The sequence below is a fragment of the Pezoporus flaviventris genome, unplaced genomic scaffold, assembly GCF_033815535.1.
Source record: "Pezoporus flaviventris isolate CSIRO_AGI_PZ_B2104156 unplaced genomic scaffold, CSIRO_AGI_Pfla_v1 ptg000035l, whole genome shotgun sequence".
In the NCBI taxonomy this organism is placed as follows: domain Eukaryota; kingdom Metazoa; phylum Chordata; class Aves; order Psittaciformes; family Psittacidae; genus Pezoporus; species Pezoporus flaviventris.
Window position 1 is genome coordinate 6,730,308 of NW_026892583.1, and position 21,870 is coordinate 6,752,177.

The 21,870-nt window shown below is 43.8% G+C and overlaps 1 long non-coding RNA gene across 1 annotated transcript; it reads right to left on the reverse strand.

Annotated features, from left to right (window-relative positions):
* Positions 1–6,410: 6,410 nt before the first annotated feature.
* LOC133273984 (uncharacterized) lies at positions 6,411–20,866 on the reverse strand. Its single transcript, XR_009744980.1, has 3 exons — positions 20,089–20,866; positions 7,419–7,538; positions 6,411–6,748 (listed from the first exon to the last, which is right to left on the reverse strand). It is a non-coding gene; the product is annotated as an uncharacterized LOC133273984 (long non-coding RNA).
* Between the last annotated feature and the right edge of the window lie 1,004 nt (positions 20,867–21,870).

Genomic DNA, 21,870 nt, shown 5'->3' on the forward strand with positions numbered 1-21,870 from the left:
AAACAATTTAAATCTTTCTTTTTGATACAGTAAGTCTCTTACATGATAGGAAAATAAGACCATCTTCTGCTGTGGGGAATCAGTTTATATACTGGGCATGACATGCTGTGGTATGGAATACCCCTTTGGCTAGTTCAGGTCAGGTGTCCTGTCTCTGCTCCCTCCTGGCTTCTTGTGCCCCTCCTCACTGGCAGAGCAGGAGAGACTAAAAAGTCCTTGATCAGGGTAAGCATTACCTAGCAACAACTAAAATATTGGTGTATTATCTGCACTGTTTTCAGACTAAAGCCAAAACAGCACTGTACCAGCTACTAAGAAGGAGAAAAATAACTGTTACAGCTGAACCCAGGACAGTATCTATCCCTTATTCCATACCATTCACAACATGCTCAGGTCGCATGTTTTTCAATATACCATTGCTTTTTGTCTCTTTATATATATATATATATACACATACACACAAAGAGATGGGTATCATTCCTTAGAATGGACCATCCCTATAAAGTTCACTGGCTGTTTTCACCCAAAATTAAGGGTACAGAAAGTTAGAGAAGCATTTTTGAAACTTCTGCAGAGAAATGGTGAAATGTTGCTGAAGGTGTATTGAAGGTGTCTTGAGAAAAGATGTGCCTTTTCCACTGATAAAATGTCCTTATGGAAGAACTTGGTGAGTGGTGTCTCTCTATGCATTTGGGTAACAAAACCAGTTCAGTTGTCCTACAAATTCTAAAGCAGTGTTTCAGGCTGCAGTAAGAGAATATTGCAAAAATCATCTGTGGTAGACTTGATGTTTCTGGTTTTACAAACTATTGGTTTACTAGTCTTCAGTTAAGTTTCTTGCCCTCATCACTGAGCCAGGAGAACAAAGACAAGAAAGCTCCTTTGTTGCTTGGTGCAGTGGCAACTAAGAGCCTGAAGTGCTGCTGAGGGTAATATGAGCTAATCCCCGTATCTGTGTGGAATGTTTTAAGAGCTTGCAGATGATTCATTCTGCAGTTAAGCTCTGGATGCAGTAACTTCAGCAGAGGATAGCAACACATTAGGTCATTACAGCATTTGCAGTGACTATTTGAATCAGTGTAAGTAATCTAATATATGAACTGAAAAACTAGCTTGAGACAGCTGCTGAGGTTGAACTGAGCTATTCAGCTGACTTTGTCAGTGACATACCATGTTGTTGAGTGCAGTTTAAAAGTGATTTGTGAGCAGCTCAGCTGCCTGTTGGCTGAAAATGTTGGAAAAGGGACAGCAAGTTAGCATCCAACTCAAGTTACACCATTTAGTTCTGAATTGTCTCCGCTTTTGCAGGTTTTGTTCATACAGATCCTGTTTTCAACCAACTCCATGTTGTATACCTGATGGAATGAGCATAAGCTCAAGGCAGAGATGTTTCTGGGGAAGTTTTGCTGGTGGCCACTTAGCTGTCATGTGAAATCAGCACCTTCTGATGCTAACAGCTAACTAATCACAAAATGGGCTTCATCTGTACAGATAAGTATACAGATGAGTTAAGAAACTACTGCTACTTGGTTTTCTGTGGTTTAATGCTTGGGAATGCCCCAACCTGTCTATCATTGTCTCTCTTTCAGGATTTTCATCTGCTTTCTGACTGGCCAAAGGGCATAGATAGGGTCTGGATTTGCTCACTGACTTTGCTAGTCAAAAATATTTGGTTTTAATACATGTTTTCACAGAAGACTGTCTGTGGCACTGTAGGGCACATCTTGAAGAATCACATTTATTTGAGGTAAAGAACTTTCATAAAGTAAACTATAGTATGTCGATAACATACCTTAATATCTAACTTTTGTAAGGAAAACACAGAGTTAAAAGGGTTTTACATAAAAGTTGGGCCTGATCTTTAACCATTTCGTATTTTGTAAAAACTTTTAAATCCATGAAAAGTGAGCACAATATGTTGCTATTTGTGACATGATATACAATCATATATACTATCTGATAGTCATTGCTACTGTTTGATCATTGCAGTTTTACTCATAATTTTGCTTTCTTTTCTGAATGTACCTTTTATTCATCCCTAAAAGAAGAAATCAAATACTGAAGTGCTTTGCTGCAGAGACTGATTTTCCTGTTCTCTTTAGTTTGTTAGTGACAGTTTTTGAAATCCAATCAAAAAAAGGTAAGGTGAAGTTCTAGCAACTTTTATGTTATTAAATATGGTGAAGTAACATTTTGGCAGAGCTTATAAACTCATTTAATGTTTATAAATGAGCTGAACATATTGTGGGTGAAAACTATTTTGTCACTATGCAGCATCATTATCAGGGTCACATCTTTCATTTCTTTCTGCAAAACAGTTGAGGAAATTAGGAAGTTCTGTTTTAGAACCACAGTGCTAGATAAGCATACATAGCTGTGTAGGAAATTTGTTTCTTTATTGCTCTGTGGGCCATTTCCATTTAATGATAACTCCCAGCTATAAAAAAATAGTTTTTTTAATACTCCTCAGCAGTCTGCAACCGATGAAGTACTAATATAAGTATGATTTGTGTTTCATACTTCAGTATTGTTATGCATATGTGTAGCAGAACAAAAATGTATTGAATTTTCCTGATTTAATACAGAGCATTCCCACCCATCTGTTGTAGACACTACTGGAAAGTTTCAATTTTAATTTTGTTATAGCCCATAGTTGTTTACGTGCTTTCTAATACATAATTCTAATTCAAACCAAGAAAGATTAAAGGGTTTTTAAATGAAGGATACCAATACTCTTGAGAGTATTTCTTCTTGCTGCTGTTTTCTCCACTTTGTCTAAAAAATGCTGCAAGACTGGAAATGAAAATGTCAGTGATCCCTTATTTTTTCTTGTGATTCAGTTTATGTGAATGGAAATTGGGAACATGAAAAGGAAAATACATTTTTAATTTAGAAAGAACTGAAGTTATGTATTAAGCTGCATTAGGTGAACATCCAGGATATTTGACCATCTGAAAAACTGGGAGAGGAAGAAATGTGGTTGAAAAGGATCAGATGACTTATAACACAAAATAAACTGCACTATCACACGTATATAAATTATGTATTTTTGTTTTAAAATTGCTGCAGCAAATGGTCAGGACAAGTGTTTCTGTTAGAACTAAGGTCAGAAAACATATGAGCATCATTTGCTGAAAATGACGCTACAGGTACATAGCAAATAAAAAACAGACTAGGGAGAACGTAGGCCCCCTCAGGAAGCTCTCAGGAGAACTGGCTACACAGGATTTGGAGAAGGCTGAGGTTCTGAATGACTTCTTTGCCTCGGTCTTCACTGGCAAAGGCTCTGAGCAAACCACCCAAGTCTTGGAAAGCAGACGCAGGGACTGTGAGAATGAAGACCTTGGGCCCACTGTAGGAGAGGATCTGGTTCAAGACCATCTTAAAAATCTGAACGTGCACAAGTCCATGGGACCTGATGAAATCCATCCGTGGGTCCTGAAGGAGCTGGCAAATGAAGTTGCGAAGCCGCTGGCCATCATATTTGAAAAATCATGGCAGTCAGGTGAAGTTCCCGATGACTGGAAAAAGGGAAATATAACCCCCATTTTCAAGAAGGGGAAAATGGATGACCCGGGGAATTACAGACCAGTCAGTCTCACCTCTGTGCCTGGCAAAATCTTGGAGCAGATTCTCCTGGAAGGCATGCTAAGGCACATGAAAAACAACAAGGTGCTTGGTGACAGCCAGCATGGCTTCACTGAAGGGAAATCCTGCCTGACCAATTTGGTGGCCTTCTATGATGGGGCTACGGAACTGATGGACAGGGGTAGAGCAGTTGATGTCATCTACCTGGACTTGTGTAGAGCCTTCGAGACTGTCCCACAAGACATCCTTGTCTCTAAATTGGAGAGACATCAATTTGATGGATGGACCACTTGGTGGATAAAGAACTGGCTGGATGGCTGCACACAAAGAGTTGTGGTCAATGGCTCAATGTCCAGCTGGAGACCAGTAACGAGTGGCGTCCCTCAGGGATCGGTGTTGGGACCGGTCTTGTTCAACATCTTCATCGCTGACACGGACAGTGGGATTGAGTGTGCCCTCAGCAAGTTTGCCGATGACACCAAGCTGTGTGGTTCAGTTGATAGGCTGGAGGGAAGGAATGCCATCCAGAGGGACCTTGACACGCTTGTGAGGTGGGCTGATGCCAACCTCATGAGGTTTAACCATGACCAGTGCAAGGTCCTACACCTGGGTTGGAGCAATCCCAGGCACAGCTACAGGTTGGGCAGAGAAGAGATTCAGAGCAGCCCTGCAGAGAAGGACTTGGGGGTGTTGGTTGATGAGAAAATGAACATGAGCCAGCAGTGTGCGCTTGCAGCCCAGAAAGCCAACCGTATCCTGGGCTGCATCAAAAGGAGCGTGACCAGCAGGTTGAAGGAGGTGATCCTGCCCCTCTACTCTGCTCTTGTGAGACCTCACTTGGAGTATTGTGTGCAGTTTTCTTGTCCTCAACATAAAAAGGACATGGAACTGTTGGAACAAGTCCAGAGAAGGGCCACGAGGATGATCAGGGGACTGGAGCACCTCCCGTATGAAGACAGGCTGAGGAAGTTGGGGCTGTTCAGCCTGGAGAAGAGAAGGCTGCGTGGAGACCTCATAGCAGCTTCCAGTATCTGAAGGGGGCCTATAGGGATGCTGGAGAGGGACTCTTCATTAGAGACTGTAGTGACAGGACAAGGGGTAACAGGTTAAAACTTAAACAGGGGAAGTTCAGGTTGGGTATAAGAAGAAAATCCTTTCCTGTTAGGGTGGTGAGGCACTGGAATAGGTTGCCCAGGGAGGTTATGAATGCTCCATCCCTGGCAGTGTTCAAGGCCAGGTTGGACAGAGCCTTGGATGATATGATTTAGCGTGAGGTGTCCCTGCCCACGGTGGGGACGTTGGAACTAGATGATCTTAAGGTCCTTTCCAGCCCTAACTATTCTATGATTCTATGATTCTAAAATACTACCAATAGCTGCACAAGAGCAGGAGGCTGCAGTGGGGAACACTGCGCTGCCTGGGGAAATCCTAATATTAATAGAATATTGCACCATATTTCTGTTCCTTCATACTTGAAATTAAGAATCATTGTAAAACTGCTCTGTTTTCTTATTTATGTATCCTAGCGAGGGAAGAGCTAATGGAAATACTAAACAGAAGCACAAATTAAAACGGGCCTTCTAGAATCAGAAAGAAATTGTTCATGAGGGATGTATTTGGAGCTGTGTGGAGTTATACAAAGTATAACTTCCTTGTAAGACTCTGTGGTATGCTAATTGTGAGTCAAATACATTGGAAAAGTTCCATCTGGTGGGTTTCAACCTCTGTGTTTGAGAAAAACCACATTTGGGGTGTAGATGAAAAGTGGAAGCTGATAAAAGGTGAATAAAACCAGGTGTGAAACAAGGAGTAAAACGAATGAGGAGGAAGCTGTTTCAGAAGGAACTTTTCTTGCACTAGTGTTGTGTTTATGCAATGCTATTTCTGAAAAGCAAGTACTTGTTTGTGAAAGAGGACTATAGAGACTTGCAAAGTCTCAGGATACCCAATGGCAGAGTTTTGTAGCTCTGCATAGGGTTTGTTTCAGATATTAGTAGAATGCTCTCAGCCATTCAGCATGTGGATATTCCTTCCTGGAGATTTACAGCACTTGATTGGCATCAGACAATTGCTAACAACTTTGATATCAGCAAATCAGCTGTTGTATTCCACTGGCCTGGAAATGAGAATTTGCAAAGACCTTCACCTGTTTCCTCTAAGGAAAAGAGGAAGGATTGGTAAGCACAACTGGCCTGGAAGGAATTAATGGTTTCAGTGACTGTATTCTAGGGGGCTGTGCTTCCCCTTATTATTATGGGTGATAAATTATTTTATTGGATATGTGGAACTTGTATGACAACTGTTTTGACTCTGCTAAGCAACTGCAGGATGACAGTGAGTGTTTTCTTTTAGAGGCTGATCAACAATTGGTAACTGGAAGGTCTGAGGCAACTAAGCCAAACTTGCTTCAGATTGTAATTGCAATTGCATACTGTGTTCTACAAAGCATAGCTTGTAAGCAGAGTAGAGGTCTTCTGCTATTTCTGAGCAGTACATGAGACCATCTAAATGACAGTCTCTAAAGGGATTTGGGGGAGATCATTTGTACCTCTGCTGAGGAAATGAGATCTTGTTTGGGTGCTTTTCTTTCCTTATTCTTTGTGCAGCTGCGTGGTGTGCCATGCAAGATAGAACTAACAGGGTAGTCCTCTAGGTCTCTTAGTGGGTACTGGCTTTTCAGACACTGCAAATTGCATTAATTTAAAATAGAATAGTGAACACTAAATGACAGGAATAAATAGGCTATATCATACTTCTGGCAAACATGTATATTTTAGTTATAAACTTTATTAATAGTACATGACTAATTTGAGAGTGGTCCAAGTGAACTTGTTACATAATTTCTACCGTTAGTCTGTTCTCACAGTTCCCACCACTACTTTTTGGAAGCTGAAGTGGCATGACAGAATTCTGTTGGGATGTCAGATATGAACACAGGATGCTGTTCTCTGGAACAGGCTGGAAGAATTGTGGCTAAGGATCTGCTGGTAATAGTTGAATCACAACTGAAAACTGTAAAACTGAAGTACATGCAGTAGGAGAGACTGGCAATTTTGACAAATAATGCTTTCCAAATATATGCTCCTGTTGAACTCCATTATCTAATTTTATATGTTCCTGTTGATTTCTCTATGTGCCTCCTTCACAGCAAAGCTCCACCCTGCAATTACAAAGACATCTTTTATAGTGAATTGTGACAGTGTTTGTTGTTAGCAAGTCCTCTTTCTTGTCCTCTGTGTTTCTTTGAATCTCTGATAATGTCTTCTGCTCCTCAGCCAATCTGCTTCTTTGAAGAACTTCCATGGATCCTTTCACAAAAAGGAAAACAAAACCAACTTCTGTAGTCGCCTGATATTGAACAGCAGTAGCATTTGTGTTCTTAGTAGTGCAAGACACTAGGAATATCTTATAACTTGATAACTTTTACCTTATTTTCATACTTCATGAACCACTTCCCATTATTGAGAAACCCTAGAAGTGGTGAATTTTCTCCATCTTTTCTCTGATACACTTTGATCTGTAAAGCCCAATATCATGATTCCACAATGATTAATAGTGGACAGTGGATTTGTTACTCTCTGCCTGCAGCATGGTGGATTTCTGCTGTTTCTTGTTAGAGTGGCACCATGAAGACAACATAAGCATATTCAGAGCATTTCTTGTGGGGAGATTTTGCCAAGGCCAAGGTAGCTATTGGTTTTGTATTGCCTTTCTCATACATGTGAAAAAGAGGAAGGAAACAAACTTACAAGTACCTATAAACAGAGGCCATGGTAAATCCAGCACATATATAACGTTAGAGCAAGCATTCTTGGTTGGTATTTGAATACCCTTTCAGTTGTTGTCTTTGTAGATCATGTGTATTCCTGTATCTTTTCTATGGTACATTAGCCTCCTCCACCTTATTTTCTTTATCAGTCCACTGTGTCTTCAAGGAGCTAGAGAAGACTCTGCAGGAGTAGGGAGGGAGATACGGGAGGAGCATGCATTTGCAAGGGGAGAACGATCCTGTTTAGTTTGTAGGAAGTGAAGGGGTTTAAGAGTACATGCAAAATGCCTGAGCTGCATTGATGATAGAAGACATCCTTGTTGCCTGTCAGAATTGCTGCTCCCCATTTTCTTCAGGCTAGCAGTCTTGTGGCAGCCAGGAAGGTATGTGTTTCTGTGGAGCATTCTTAGTGTATTTCTGGTAATTCAAGTGCTCAGTGGACAATTGAATAATAAAATCACATCCATTCCTGCTGTGGAGTGCCACATTCTAACTAGGGTTGGTGCTTTGAAATTGCATTTTATGGCATATGTAGATATTGTAAAATAGTTGTAGTTGTGCATTGTACTTTGAGCACAAGCCTTTTTAAGGTTCCCATTAACAAGAGATAATAATAATAAAAAAGTAATTGCCAAGTTTCTACTAAAAATCCAAAAAGGAGGGGAGGAAAAAAGGGGAAATTCCAGAATGAGATTTGTACCAATAAATATACGAAGAGGAATGGAGTTAATTTTATGCATTATCAAACATGCTGTGTAGTTTATAACAGAATTAAGGAATGTTCAGAGATCAGAGATAAATAGACCAGGTGGTTGGGACAGGACATGAGTTGGCTGCTGGAAGGCAGCTTGGGGGACTGCCAAAATACTTTTGGAGTCCAGGCATGAGATGTAACTTGCATGTGAATCTGAAAATAAAAACTGCACAGCAATTCACCAATAACCCTGCAGTGTGATGGTGATGACAGAAAAAACTCTGTAGCCTGCTTTGCACCCACGCAAACTGGCAAGCACAGGCAAGCATGGAGTGTGAGGATCGAAGGATTAAGGAATAGAGGGACAGATAAGGTCAACAAGGTACACAATTATCTGGTTTCAGGTTATCCTATGTGTTTGGTACACGCCCGTCATGTGTGTCTTATTTATACATGTTGGTGTCTCCCACTGTGTTTGATTTATATTCCTCTTCCTTTCTATAATTTATTTATGATATGGAATAGGAATGAGTCCCCATGAGACATAGAGTACCATATGCTACCTACAGAGCCTGATGTTAGCAAGTATTTGCTTTTTTGATTTTCCTGCTGCCCCTAGATTTATAGTGCATATGTTTCAATTTAGCTGCAATGGAACTGAGTCATTGTCACTCAAGCCTGTTTGGGCTGAAATCTCTTTAAATGATTGTCAGAGTCAAATGATTTGAAATGGGCTTTGAGATGGCTAATTGTAAAATATCGGCTACTGAAGTTCAGGAGTTCCTTATTGATGTCCTCTGTGAGAGATGACTTTAAGGATGCTCTTCTATATGTGTACATCTATGCATAAATATATACAAATTGTACATTAAAAATACACATAAGTATTTGAAGGCTCCAAGTCCTGCAGATATTTATATATCATGCACCATTAGTTCTGAGTAGTTTCTTGATGTCAATAGGGAAATAATTTTTATTTTTGTGGGCATGAACACTTGTATTTATGTAAGCCTATTAGAAAGTTATCATCTCTGCCTGACTTCATTATTTGGGGAATTCTTTTTGTGTGCAATGGATCAAATAGATTTTTTTCAGCAAGGGATACAGGGATACTATTTTTAATGATGTTTGAAGCAGAAATGGCTTTTTTTTAAATGCAGTAAGGAATTGAAAGCTTTTGGTTTTCCACAATAACCCATTGAAACTATAATTTCCCAATGCATTAGTAGTTGTGTAATTTGAAAAAGCATTACAATTTAGATGACATATGAAACAATAGAAATACTGAGGATTTCTGTAACTCAGTTGCCTTTCTGTTTTCTCTACTCAGTGCTGCTGGGAAGGCATGTGTGTAAAGAGATTCTTAGCATGAAACATCAAGACTGCTGGTTTATTCCAGTTGTCCTAGTCAGTAGCTGGGACAAACAGTGGGACGTAAGGAAATATTAAACCTTCTGATCTGCCAGTTGATGTTAGTTGCTGGATAGCATAGGAACTATGTGTTGTGATACACAACCTGTGGCTTCCTGCATAAGTGAGAATCCCTTAGTCCAGATAAACAATCTTAGAGCTGAATGTGAACTGTATTATATAAATACAAAGAAGAAAGAGTGTTGCCTTTGTATTGGTGTACCTGTGTAAGGTATGTGAAAATTAAATAGAAGTTTGTCGTGGTTTAAACCCAGTCAGGTAATTCGTTCGCTCACTTCCCCCCCTTTCTTGCCCTCCCCCTGCTCTCGGAGGGACGGAGAGGAGAATCAAAAGAATGCAACTCCCACGGGTTGAGATAAGAACAGTTTAGTAACTAAGGTATAACACAAATCACTACTGCTACCACCAATGATAATAATGATAAAGGAAATAACAAGGGAACAGAATACAACACCTCACCACCCGCTGACCGATAACTCGCCCCCCAAGCCCGACCAAGCTCCGACCGATACCTCCTCCAACCCTGCAGTCTCCCAGCCCTTCCGGCTAACTCCCAGTTACATCCTGGGCATGACGTGCTGTGGTATGGAATACCTCTTTGGCTAGCTTGGGTCAGGTGTCCTGTCTCTGCTTCCTCCCAGCTTCCCCTCCTCCCTGGCAGAGCATGAGGCTCACAAAATCCTTGGCCAAACCAAAACATCTCTATCAGCTCTGTTCCCGAGCCGAAAGTCAAAACACTGCACTGCACCAGCTACCAAGGAGGAGAAACATGACTGCTACTGCTGAACCCAGGACATTATCCACCCCTTATTCCATACCATTCACGTCATGCTCAGATCCCACATTTTCAATATACCATCACTCTTGTCTTGCTGCACTCTTATCTTAGTGCATGGACCAGTCCCTATAAAGCTGCTGCGTCCATCTGGTCCATGTCAGGCTCCATCTCTTGTAACAGTCTTCCAGAGCAGGAGAGACTGTGTGCAGTGTTCACACTCGTGAATAACCTGGGCAATAGTGTCCATTGCTAAGTCCACCCCTCGATCATGAGTCCATCTCTGTGTTGCATCTCTGCTCTGATGGCCTGAAGTGCCATGGGCCCACCGGGCTCAAAATAATTCACTATCCCCTTAAGCAGTTTCTGCAGCTTGTTGCTGGGGACTCCATACAGCTGCCTTCCATCTCCGATGCTTCCAAAGCACCGGAGGGGCCCAGTGGACTAGATACTTGCCCATACTGTCCCACACACCCTGCCACTCATGACTCTCCAGCCTTGGGGAAAATCTCTTGGTCCCCCTATATTGTTGTCTAACCCCAGACAAGACCCAAACCTGACTCTGCTTAACTTTTGAGATCAGACAAAATGGCTGTGGGTAGAACACAGCCTGTGTGTGTGCCAACATGCTGATCCCCATCACAATCAGCAGGCAGGTCCCAAGGATACCCAAAGGCCATTCAGAGCCTTCAGAACTCTCAAACGATGCTGCTGTACTTGTCACTGGGGCTGGTGTAGCTGCTGTGCTTGCCGGCTCTCCCACCGCCAGCTTCTCTTTTCCCGAGTCCAGCTCTTCCTCCTCTGCCTTGCTGGGAAATGCGTGGTCTCCTGCATCCTCCTGGGGCTCGGCGGGTGGCTGCCGGGGAATGCTCTCGGCCGTCGCGGGGCTGGGCTCGGCCGCGAGGCTCGGCTCCTCCGCGGGGCTCGGCTCCTCCGCGGGGCTCGGCTCCTCCGCCGCCTTCTCCCGCTGCTCGGCAGCCGCCTCCTTCCTCTCCTCGACCGCCCCGGCCTCCTCCACCGGCAGCCGTCCCCTGGCGGCCTCCGGCCCCGCTCCCGCCGCCGCTTGGTCCCCGGGGCCGCTCTCCCGGGCCGCTTCAGCAGCCGCCGGCTCCCGGGACCGCTCCCCCTCAGTTCCCCGCAGCCTCACGAAGATGGAGAGTAGGGTGAGGGCCAGGACGGTGAAGAGCAGCCGGACGGCCAGGTACAAGTCCACGGCCACGTCCGTCCCGCCCTGCTGCTGGAGCCCACCCGTATTACAAGCCATTGCCATAAAGCACAGTGAGACAAGAACCTTAGCCCAGGCCCCACACTTGATAAACACTATCACAGCAAATACCGGCTCTAAGTAAGTTACAACGGTCTGAAGCTGTGAGATCAAAAAGAACAACTCTGATAGCCAATAAATCAGCATTGTGACGAATGACTATTAATCCAGTCAAATCTGTCGTTATCTCAACCCTTCGTGCCCCACGTTGGGCGCCAAAAAAGAACTGTCGTGGTTTAAACCCAGTCAGGTAATTCGTTCGCTCACTTCCCCCCCTTTCTTGCCCTCCCCCTGCTCTTGGAGGGACGGAGAGGAGAATCAAAAGAATGCAACTCCCACGGGTTGAGATAAGAACAGTTTAGTAACTAAGGTATAACACAAATCACTACTGCTACCACCAATGATAATAATGATAAAGGAAATAACAAGGGAACAGAATACAACACCTCACCACCCGCTGACCGATAACTCGCCCCCCAAGCCCGACCAAGCTCCGACCGATACCTCCTCCAACCCTGCAGTCTCCCAGCCCTTCCGGCTAACTCCCAGTTACATCCTGGGCATGACGTGCTGTGGTATGGAATACCTCTTTGGTCAGTTTGGGTCAGGTGTCCTGTCTCTGCTTCCTCCCAGCTTCCCCTCCTCCCTGGCAGAGCATGAGGCTCACAAAATCCTTGGCCAAACCAAAACATCTCTATCAGCTCTGTTCCCGAGCCGAAAGTCAAAACACTGCACTGCACCAGCTACCAAGGAGGAGAAACATGCTGACTGCTACTGCTGAACCCAGGACAAAGTTGAACCAAAGCACCCCACAGTATTAAGTAGACTAATGATCAAATTCACAAAATTCTTCATGCTTCAATAAGAAATTGGTCCACTCAGACTATTAAAGGAACAGCCTGGATTGTCATTGTCCATAAAAGTAATTCCTAGCAAGTAGCATTGATATTATATAAAGACAGAAAAATATTCTAGCTCATTGTTTCCAGTTCCAGGCTTTCTTTCTGTTATTACACTAAATTCAATCAAGCTGTGAATATCACTGCACTAAATACTCTCAATGTTTCTTTTTTCTTGTTTGTTGTTGTTGGGACTTTGAGTGCCCCTGCTGGGTTTCTCTGCCTGGGCTCAAAGCCAACTTAAAGAAAGCACAGCTGGTTGTCTTGGGGAGGAGACAGAAGAAGCCTTAGTGGAAGTTACCTGCAAAAACAAGCCTCACCAGGGGCTTCTGCCATATTTGCTTGGGAGCTGTTTTAAGCTGAGGCTCTTGCATGTGGCCCTGCCTGCACTATGTTGCAGCTGCATTGTAGCCATGCCTGTGGTCTGTGAACTTGATTTCCCAGCTTAATTTAGCCCTGCCTCATCCCCATGAGGGTGCTGATGTCTTGCGTTTTGGGCTGCCCCCCTGGCCTGCCCTACTTCCTCATAGGGGCAGTGGGACCAGACCTAGCTCGTTGCCCTGCCAACCTTGGGAATCTCCTTGACTCCAGACACCAACCCTTGGTGCTTCCTGCGAGTCATTCACTTAAATCTTGACCAGAGTATCTATTACCAGAAAGAAAATCAATCCATTCTATTTCTAGACAGTTTTGCATATGAATTTCACAAAAACTGTAGAACTACTCTTATAAAGCCGTCATTGTGAAACCACTGTGGTGCAGGAATTGAGGTAAGTGCTCCTTAAGGCAGGTCTACAAACTTCCAAAACTTGAGGGGTTTAGAAACAACCTATATAGACACCCACAGTAGTAGAGTGTGTTCCTTTTAAAGATGTTGCACTCTTGTAATGTGTAATAAGAGGAAAACTCCAGAAAGGTTTGTTGAAATTGGGTATAATAACGGCCATCAAACAATGTAGTGATTACAGCATTAAAAATACATATTAGTGTTTAAAATATGCATATGCCCACCAGTTCTTGATAATTCTTGCCCACTATGTTTTTCAGGAGTGTTTTTGCTGATCTGAAATATCCTTGGTCTTGTTGAGAGCTATTAGTCTATGCACATTTTCAAGGTATGTTTACTACTACTAATAATAATAATCATAGAATCATAGAATAGTTAGGGTTGGAAAGGACCTTAAGATCATCTAGTTCCAACCCCCCTGTCATGGGCAGGGACACCTTATGCTAAATCATATCACCCAAGGCCTTGTCCAGCCTGGTCTTGAACCCTGACAGGGATGGAGTATTCACAACCTCCCTGGGCAACCTATTCCAGTGCCTCACCACCCTAACAGGAAAGAATTTCCTCCTTATATCCAATCTAAACTTCCCCTGTTTAAGTTTTAACCTGTTACCCCTTGTCCTGTCACTACAGTCTCTAATGAAGAGTCCCTCCCCAGCATCCCTATAGGCCCCCTTCAGATACTGGATGGCTGCTATGAGGTCTCCACACAGCCTTCTCTTCTCCAGGCTGAACAGCCCAAACTTCCTCAGCCTGTCTTCATACGGGAGGTGCTCCAGTCCCTTGATCATCCTTGTGGCCCTTCTCTGGACTTGTTCCAACAGTTCCATGTCCTTTTTATGTTGAGGACACCAGAACTGCACACAATACTCCAAGTGAGGTCTCACAAGAACAGAGTAGAGGGGCAGGATCACCTCCTTCAACCTGCTGGTCACGCTCCTTTTGATGCAGCCCAGGATACGGTTGGCTTTCTGGGCTGCAAGCACACACTGCTGGCTCATGTTCATTTTCTCATCAACCAACACCCCCAAGTCCTTCTCCCCAAGGCTCTGAATCTCTTCTCTGCCCAACCTGTAGCTGTGCCTGGGATTGCTCCAACCCAGGTGTAGGACCTTGCACTGGTCATGGTTAAACCTCATGAGGTTGGCATCAGCCCACCTCACAAGCATGTCAAGGTCCCTCTGGATGGCATTCCTTCCCTCCAGCCTATCAACTGAACCACACAGCTTGGTGTCATCGGCAAACTTGCTGAGGGCACACTCAATCCCACTGTCCGTGTCAGCGACGAAGATGTTAAAAAAGACCGGTCCCAACACCGATCCCTGAGGGACACCACTCGTTACTGGTCTCCAGCTGGACATTGAGCCATTGACCACAACTCTTTGTGTGCAGCCATCCAGCCAGTTCTTTATCCACCAAGTGGTCCATCCATCAAATTGATGTCTCTCCAATTTAGAGACAAGGATGTCTTGTGGGACAGTGTCGAACGCTTTGCACAAGTCTAGGTAGATGACATCAACTGCTCTACCCCTGTCCATCAGTTCCGTAGCCCCATCATAGAAGGCCACCAAATTGGTCAGGCAGGATTTCCCCTCAGTGAAGCCATGCTGGCTGTCACCAAGCACCTTGTTGTTTTTCATGTGCCTTAGCATGCCTTCCAGGAGAATCTGCTCCAAGATTTTGCCAGGCACAGAGGTGAGACTGACTGGTCTGTAATTCCCCGGGTCATCCTTTTTCCCCTTCTTGAAAATGGGGGTTATATTTCCCTTTTTCCAGTCATCGGGAACTTCACCTGACTGCCACGATTTCTCAAATATGATGGCCAGCGGCTTCGCAACTTCATTTGCCAGCTCCTTCAGGACCCGCGGATGGATTTCATCAGGTCCCATGGACTTTGCACGTTCAGATTTTTAAGATGGTCTTGAACCAGTTCCTCTCCTACAGTGGGTGCAAGGTCTTCATTCTCACAGTCCCTGCATCTGCCTTCCAAGACTTGGGTGGTTTGGTCAGAGCCTTTGCCAGTGAAGACTGAGGCAAAGAAGTCATTCAGAACCTCAGCCTTCTCCAAATCCTGTGTAGCCAGTTCTCCCGAGAGCTTCCTGAGGGGGCCTACATTGTCCCTAGTCTTTTTTTTATTTGCTACATACCTGTAGAATCCCTTCCTGTTATCCTTAAGATCCCTAGCCAAGTTTAATTCTAACTGGGCCTTAGCTTTCCTAACCTGGTCCCTAGCTTCCCTGACAACATCCCTGTGCTCCTCCCAGGCCTCCTGTCCTTGCTTCCACTTTTTATAAGCCTCTTTTTTCATCTGAATTTTCCTCAGCAGTTCCTTATCCATCCAAGGAGGTCTCCTGGCCCACCTGCTGCACTTCCTTCTGGTTGGGATGCAACGCTCCTGAGCTTGTAGCAGGTGGTCCTTGAATATTAACTAAGAGTCTTGGGCCCCCCTGCCCTCTAGGGCTATATCCCATGCAACCTTACTAAGCAGGTTCCTGAAGAGGCCAAAGTCTGCTCTCTTGAAGTCCAGGGCAGTGAGCTTGCTGCATGCTCTTCTCACTGTCCTGAGGATCTCAAATTCGACCATCTCATGATCGCAGCATCCAGGCCTGCCCTGGAGCGTCGCATTTCCAACGAGCCCTTCCCTGTTGGTGAGCACGAGGTCAAGCACGGCACCTCTCCTTGTTGGCTCCTCCACAGAGCTAATGAATTTACAGTGCTTTACACCTTCAGAGTTCTAAAAATAACTGCATATATTCATTCTTTCCTTTTCTAACAGTTCCCCTCACACAGTAGATAAGAAAATATCTCTAAATATTTAAGAAATAAGCAGAGGCAGTTTGCAGCCAGCTTTTTGAAAATTGTTTTATTTTAAGTGGTGCTTAATTTCTTTTTAAAATCATCCTGCTTAAGGTAATTTGAACCTAATTTTCAGAAGAACTTCTGCCACTGTTCAGCCACTTGAGCAGCATGAAACATTTGGTGTCCTCTAATTGTATGTGTAGACTAGTGACACTTAGATGAGGGGTCATGTTGTAGTTTAGTAAGTCTGTAGACTGAGCTCCTAAAATATAGGAAAAGTATAGTGTGACGGATGAATTTACATGTGGACTTGAGCATTCAATATCTCAGCTCTTGAACCTCTGTGTGACCTTGAACTTAGCACTTATTTTCTCCAAATGTCTTTTTCCTCAGTTGCAATCCAAGAATAACATTACCACAAACTATTGTTCGTCAAAGAATGTGGGATTCTGGCAAAAGTGATAGTAAATGCAGACAGGACTGCAAATTGTGCTTAATGCTACACAACCTAGCAAACGTAGGAAGAGAGTTTCAGAGTCCTGGTTTTCAGCATGCCATATAACTCAGAACATCACAGATTCTTCACTTTCTCACCATGGTGTCTGAGTTTCTTTCAGTAGTGCTTAAGCAATGTGAGTATTTTTTTACATGTGGTTTCTTCTGTAAACCACAGGCCCCTCCCTTTCCCTCATGTAACAAGGTCTCATCCTGGTTCTCAGGCAGCCAGTTCATGACACTTTGATTGTGTGTGTATACACGTATGTATTTATACACAGAATCTATAAATAAATGTATTTTTTCCCTAAATTGATCAAAGAAGCTGAATCTTGCTCAAGTTAGTAAAGCAAACTCAGTGTTTTAATTTTAAACTTGTATATGAATAGAAAAATGAATGCTTTCATTTTCCTTTTTGCAAATTCTTTTTGAAAAATCAAACCCCTTCTTTCCAAACATTCTGACTGCATCAAGAGAAGTTGTATCCTAGAATAATATTTCAGATGCAACATCTTGAGTGTTCTATTTTAATTGTGACAAAGATTGGAGACAGACACTGATATTGGAGAAATTCAAATTCCTCTGTAGTAAGGAGTAACTGATCTTGTATAAAAAGGGAAAAAAAAAAAGTATTTTAATAGAATTTTCTCCTTTAATAATGCAGCTGAAAAATGCTGACTATCAGGGAATGGGTTTCTTTGTATTTATGCTGATGGTCTTCTAAATTCACAATCTCAAAACTAAAGCCCACACAACCTGAAACACATGCAACCACTTGTATTCCTCATAGATTTTTTCAAACTACTTTACTATCATTTAACTAGGCCTCTTCTTATGTGAGATAAGGGAATTTGCTTCTTGAATTATAGAATCAGTCAGGTTGGAGGGGATTTTGAGAGGTCACTTGTTCAATCTTGTGCTCAAAGCAGAGTCAACACTGAATTCAGACCACATTGCTCAGGGCTTTCTTTGTCAAGTAGTCTAAGCTCTCTCAGATAGGTATTGGAAACTTGGAAGGAAGGAAATTCCACAGCTTCTTGTGGCACCCTGCTGCATTACTTCACTATTCTCAGTGGCAGGCTGGAACTCTCCCCCACTGTGCACCTGAATAAACACCCTGGCCTTGCCTTCTCTTGTAGGTAAAGATCTAGCCTTGTAGGTACTGGAAGGCTATTATTGAGTCTTTCCTACCTGTTCTCCTTTCCACACTAGACAAGCCCAGTTTACCTCAGCTTGTCTTTGCAGAGGATGTCTGTTCCAGCCGCTGACCATCTTGGCTTTCTACTGGCTCAAATTTATCAACATCTTTCTTGTGCTGGGATGCCTGAAAGTGGACATAGTATTCCAGGTGCACACTAACAAATGATGAGTAAAGAAGAATAGTCATTTCCCTTGATGTAGCTGTGCTTTTCTTTATACTGCCCGCTATGATTTTAACCTTCAGTGCTGGCTGGTGTTTACCCCACTGACAACCAGGACCCCCAGATCTTACTCAGTGGTGCTACATGGCCTGTCGGTCCCAGTCTGTGCAATGGCAAAAGGTTAGTGCAGGGCTTTGCATTAGTCTGTGTTGAACCTGATGTGGTTCCTATAAGTCTGTTCTCTAGCTTGCCTAGAGGCAGCCCTGCCCTCAAGGACTGAATATATCTGTGGAATAAACACTGCAGTGATTCATCACTGGTTTATGCTGGCATCTATTTTTTGAGAAAAATATCACGTCCAATGGAAATTTTAAAGGAAATTTCAGTGTGATTTGGAGGTGGAAATTTTAGGCTTATTGGAATCTGAAACTTTTATTACAAGGGTGTAATTATTTTATTCCTAGCCATAGTGATTAAGACCTTCCTTTTATACTTAATTTCAGGGAAAATTTGCTCCATATTGTCTCCCATAATGCTGCAGCACTGGTACAAGTCTGGACGACTGGAAAGGGGCTGGAGCATTGGCTTTCCTGCGACTTGGGGAAAAGAGTGCCACCTGCTGAGTGTATGTCCCAGTTTGCAAACGTAAGTATACAAAGCATAGTCTTTAATCCAAATTGTGACTCATAGCAATCCAGTTAAATGATATGAGTCGATGCTGTTACACCACAAGATGTGTCTGTACAAGCCAAAGAAACCTAAGATTTTATATGGTGATAGCAAGGAAATCTTTCTTCCTTCCATGTAGTAATAAAATAATGACCTACCAAGGGATAAGTGTGTTTTAAACTTTGTTACTGTAAAAGTGATGGAGTGCAGCCTGCATGCAATCTCAGCAGATGCTGAGAAAAGGAGAAAGGAAAAATAACCATGCTTTTTTTTTAAAAAAAAAAGCAAGCATATCAAAAAGCTGCTACTACAAGAAAGAATATTATGATGTCTGGTTCTGGAGGACATCCAAGGACTGCATTACACAAGGAACAGAGAAACAATTAAAGAGTTCATAATGGCAAAATCTTTACAAAACACTTCATGAAACTGTTTATTGCTCAGTAAGATAAACAGTACCATACACCTTTCTAAACACTTCTCATGGCATGGTGTCTTTGAAGTGTGCTTCATCCGTTTCAGAGCTATGAACTGGCTGGTTGTACCTACAGGCTTGCCTGGTTTTGTGCTTACCACATTTGGTATGTTTAGAAAGAAGTATCATCCTTTCCTGTAGATTTTGCATCTTTACAGTGTGCTTCAGCTTTGGCCTTCTGGTTATAATGTTGACTTTGGCTCAGTGAAGAAGAATTCCTATCTACCTTATACATTATTTAGGAGGCAACTATCAAAATCCAACACCATTAAAATGTCTCTTAGACAAGGGTAGACAGCACACTCCCCTGGCTGCGCAATGTTAGCTTCTGTAGCCAGATGATGACGTTTCTGCCATTGTCTGTTGCTTTGACGTGATTATGGATTGTGAAATGGGAGTCACTACTCATCATTTTGCTTCCCAGACTCCAAACAGGTGAAGTACAACGTGCATTTGTTCTGGCTGGAAGGAAAAGCTACACTTTGTTTTTATAACATGATTTACAGTCACTGAAGAGTGGGGGTTTTGTATTTGTGTGTGTGTGTGTATTTGTTTGTTTGGGTTTGTTTTCTTCCCTCCCCCAATGAAAGTTGACATAAGCAATTTCAATCTTACTAATATCTGATAATATCCTTCATGGGAGGTACTGATTGCCTAACATAACAGAAGGAAATAACTCCAGCTTATGTGATCTGTCTTTTCAGTCTTTATTATCTGTTGCATGCCTTTGACTTCAGTTTTATGCATTATATATTCATTTATTTAAGGTTGCTTTCTATATTAGCTAATTTGTGAACAGCTGTCAATATTCTTTCTGCATTGATTTAAATAGTTATTGACCTATTGCTCCTGTCTATTCAGGAGTTTTTAAGAGCAAGTGTATTAATGGTAAAATAGAAGAGTTTTCCTTGACTGTTGCACTGAGACAGTGTTGCATCAAGGGATAGCTTTGGTTGTGAAAGAAAAAAAAACTTTACCTGTAGTACCTGTGGCTACTATTTTGTTCTTCACCTTCATGTGTCTCACTGTTATTCTCTGCACGGTGACAGGAAAAGATTGGGTGTGGTAATTAGACGACTGACCTGGGACTCATCAGAGAAACCTGGTTACGCATCAGATACTGTCGGCAGTCACGAGTAAGTCACTTCTCTGGTCTCCTGTTTCCACACATCTTGAGCTTCCCTGGTAAAAAGTTCTGCATGGAAGCCAGGACGTATTGTGAAAGAAATGCGAACTACGGTAAGAGTGCAAAAATTACTTCTAGATTTCACTTCATAAAGCAACACATGCTAGAAAGGGAACTGCCCTGCTGATCCCGGGGGGGGGGGGGAAAGCAGTGCTGCTGTGTGCACAGAATGATCTCAGCCTGGATGAACATAAACAAGTGCAACGTGCGTGTTGGGGTAAAACTGTTGGGCATTTCCGTGTTGCTTGGCATGTTTCATTGAAGGAAAGTCTAACCTGTGAATGCTGTCTCAATGTTTTATATTCTGAAAGTTCTGTTGATTGTGGACAAACTCGGGTATCGGAGCAGTCTACAGGGGGAGCAATGACGAAGCAGCTTCTTTATTTCCTGCCTGAAGAGCAGTAGCATGCCTGCAGTTGCCAGCACAGAGTTTTTTATTCTCAGACCAAGGCGCCAGAGGAAGCCATATTCCAGCAGAGGAGCTGAACATTTTTAGAAACCTCAGCAGTTAGGAGTTCTTGTGCAAGGAAATTTCAGTGTTCTTGTGCAAGGAAATTTCAGGCGTTTGGTAAAACAGCCAACAGTGTACACATGACCTGACCTGCTTTCTTCCCTGTTTTTCCACTTTCTTTTCTTCAGAAAAAAAAACTGTGAGAAAAGGGACCAAAGGGGGGAAACAAAAAAAAAAAACCAACAAACCAAAACCCACCATGTTTTCCTTTGGTTCCAGTGGTTCCTTAAAAACAAAAAGCTTTACGTTTGCTTGCTTTTTTTTTTAGAGAGGAAGGCCACGAAGCCCGATCTCGCTGCGGGAGCTGGCACCGAACCGGTGAGTTTAGCCAGGTGCTGGACGCGGCAGCGTTCTGCAGGGCTTTGGCTTCCAAATCAGTGCTGCAAACTCTGCCCGCCCATGCCTCGGTGGGGATTTCCCCTCCTTCCCTGCGGCCAAAGCCGAGCACGGAAGGTCAAGCCAAGAGCTGTGAAAAGGGGGGGCTGGGGGCAGGCCGGTGCCAGGAAGAGACGCTGAGGGTCGGCGGGGCTGCGGCTGTGGGGTGGGAAGGCGGCGGGAGGAGGAGGAGGAGGGAGGAGTTGTTGAGGAGCCCGGGCCTGGGAGCCTCCCCACTTACCGCACTAGGAAGTGACGCTTTCCATGAGTCCCGGAGAGAAAGAAACAAAGTTTGGGTGCCTTTCTCCCCCCTGCTCCTCCTTCCCCACCTTTGCCAACTGCCGCCCCGCTGCAGCCGCAGCTCGCTTTGCAGGTGAGCCACCGCGTTTTCGGCCCGCTCCTGTTTTTCGCGGTTTATTATTTTTTCCCCTCACGTCTTGCTTCCGTTTTCCTGCCATTTTGGACAGGGGGTGTCTCTGATGGACTTTTTTTTTTTTTTGGGGGGGGGGGGCTGCTTTCCTTTGTTCACGGGTGCAGGATGAGGGGGAAAAGCGCCCGTGGAGGTGTCGGGGCCACTTGGCTCCAGCCCGCCGGGACAGCGGCGCTCCCGACCAGGCTGCTGCGGGGGGGCAGCCTCGGCTGCTGAGCCACGGTGGCCCTCTGACCGCGAGTCCTTGCGAGGGCTCCGGAGGGGTTCCTTCGGTGTTGCCTGGCTGCAACAGCTCCTGGAGGACGCGTCTGTGTGCTGGTGAGCCGTCTGCGGACGGTGTTTGGGGGGTGGTGGTTTGGGGT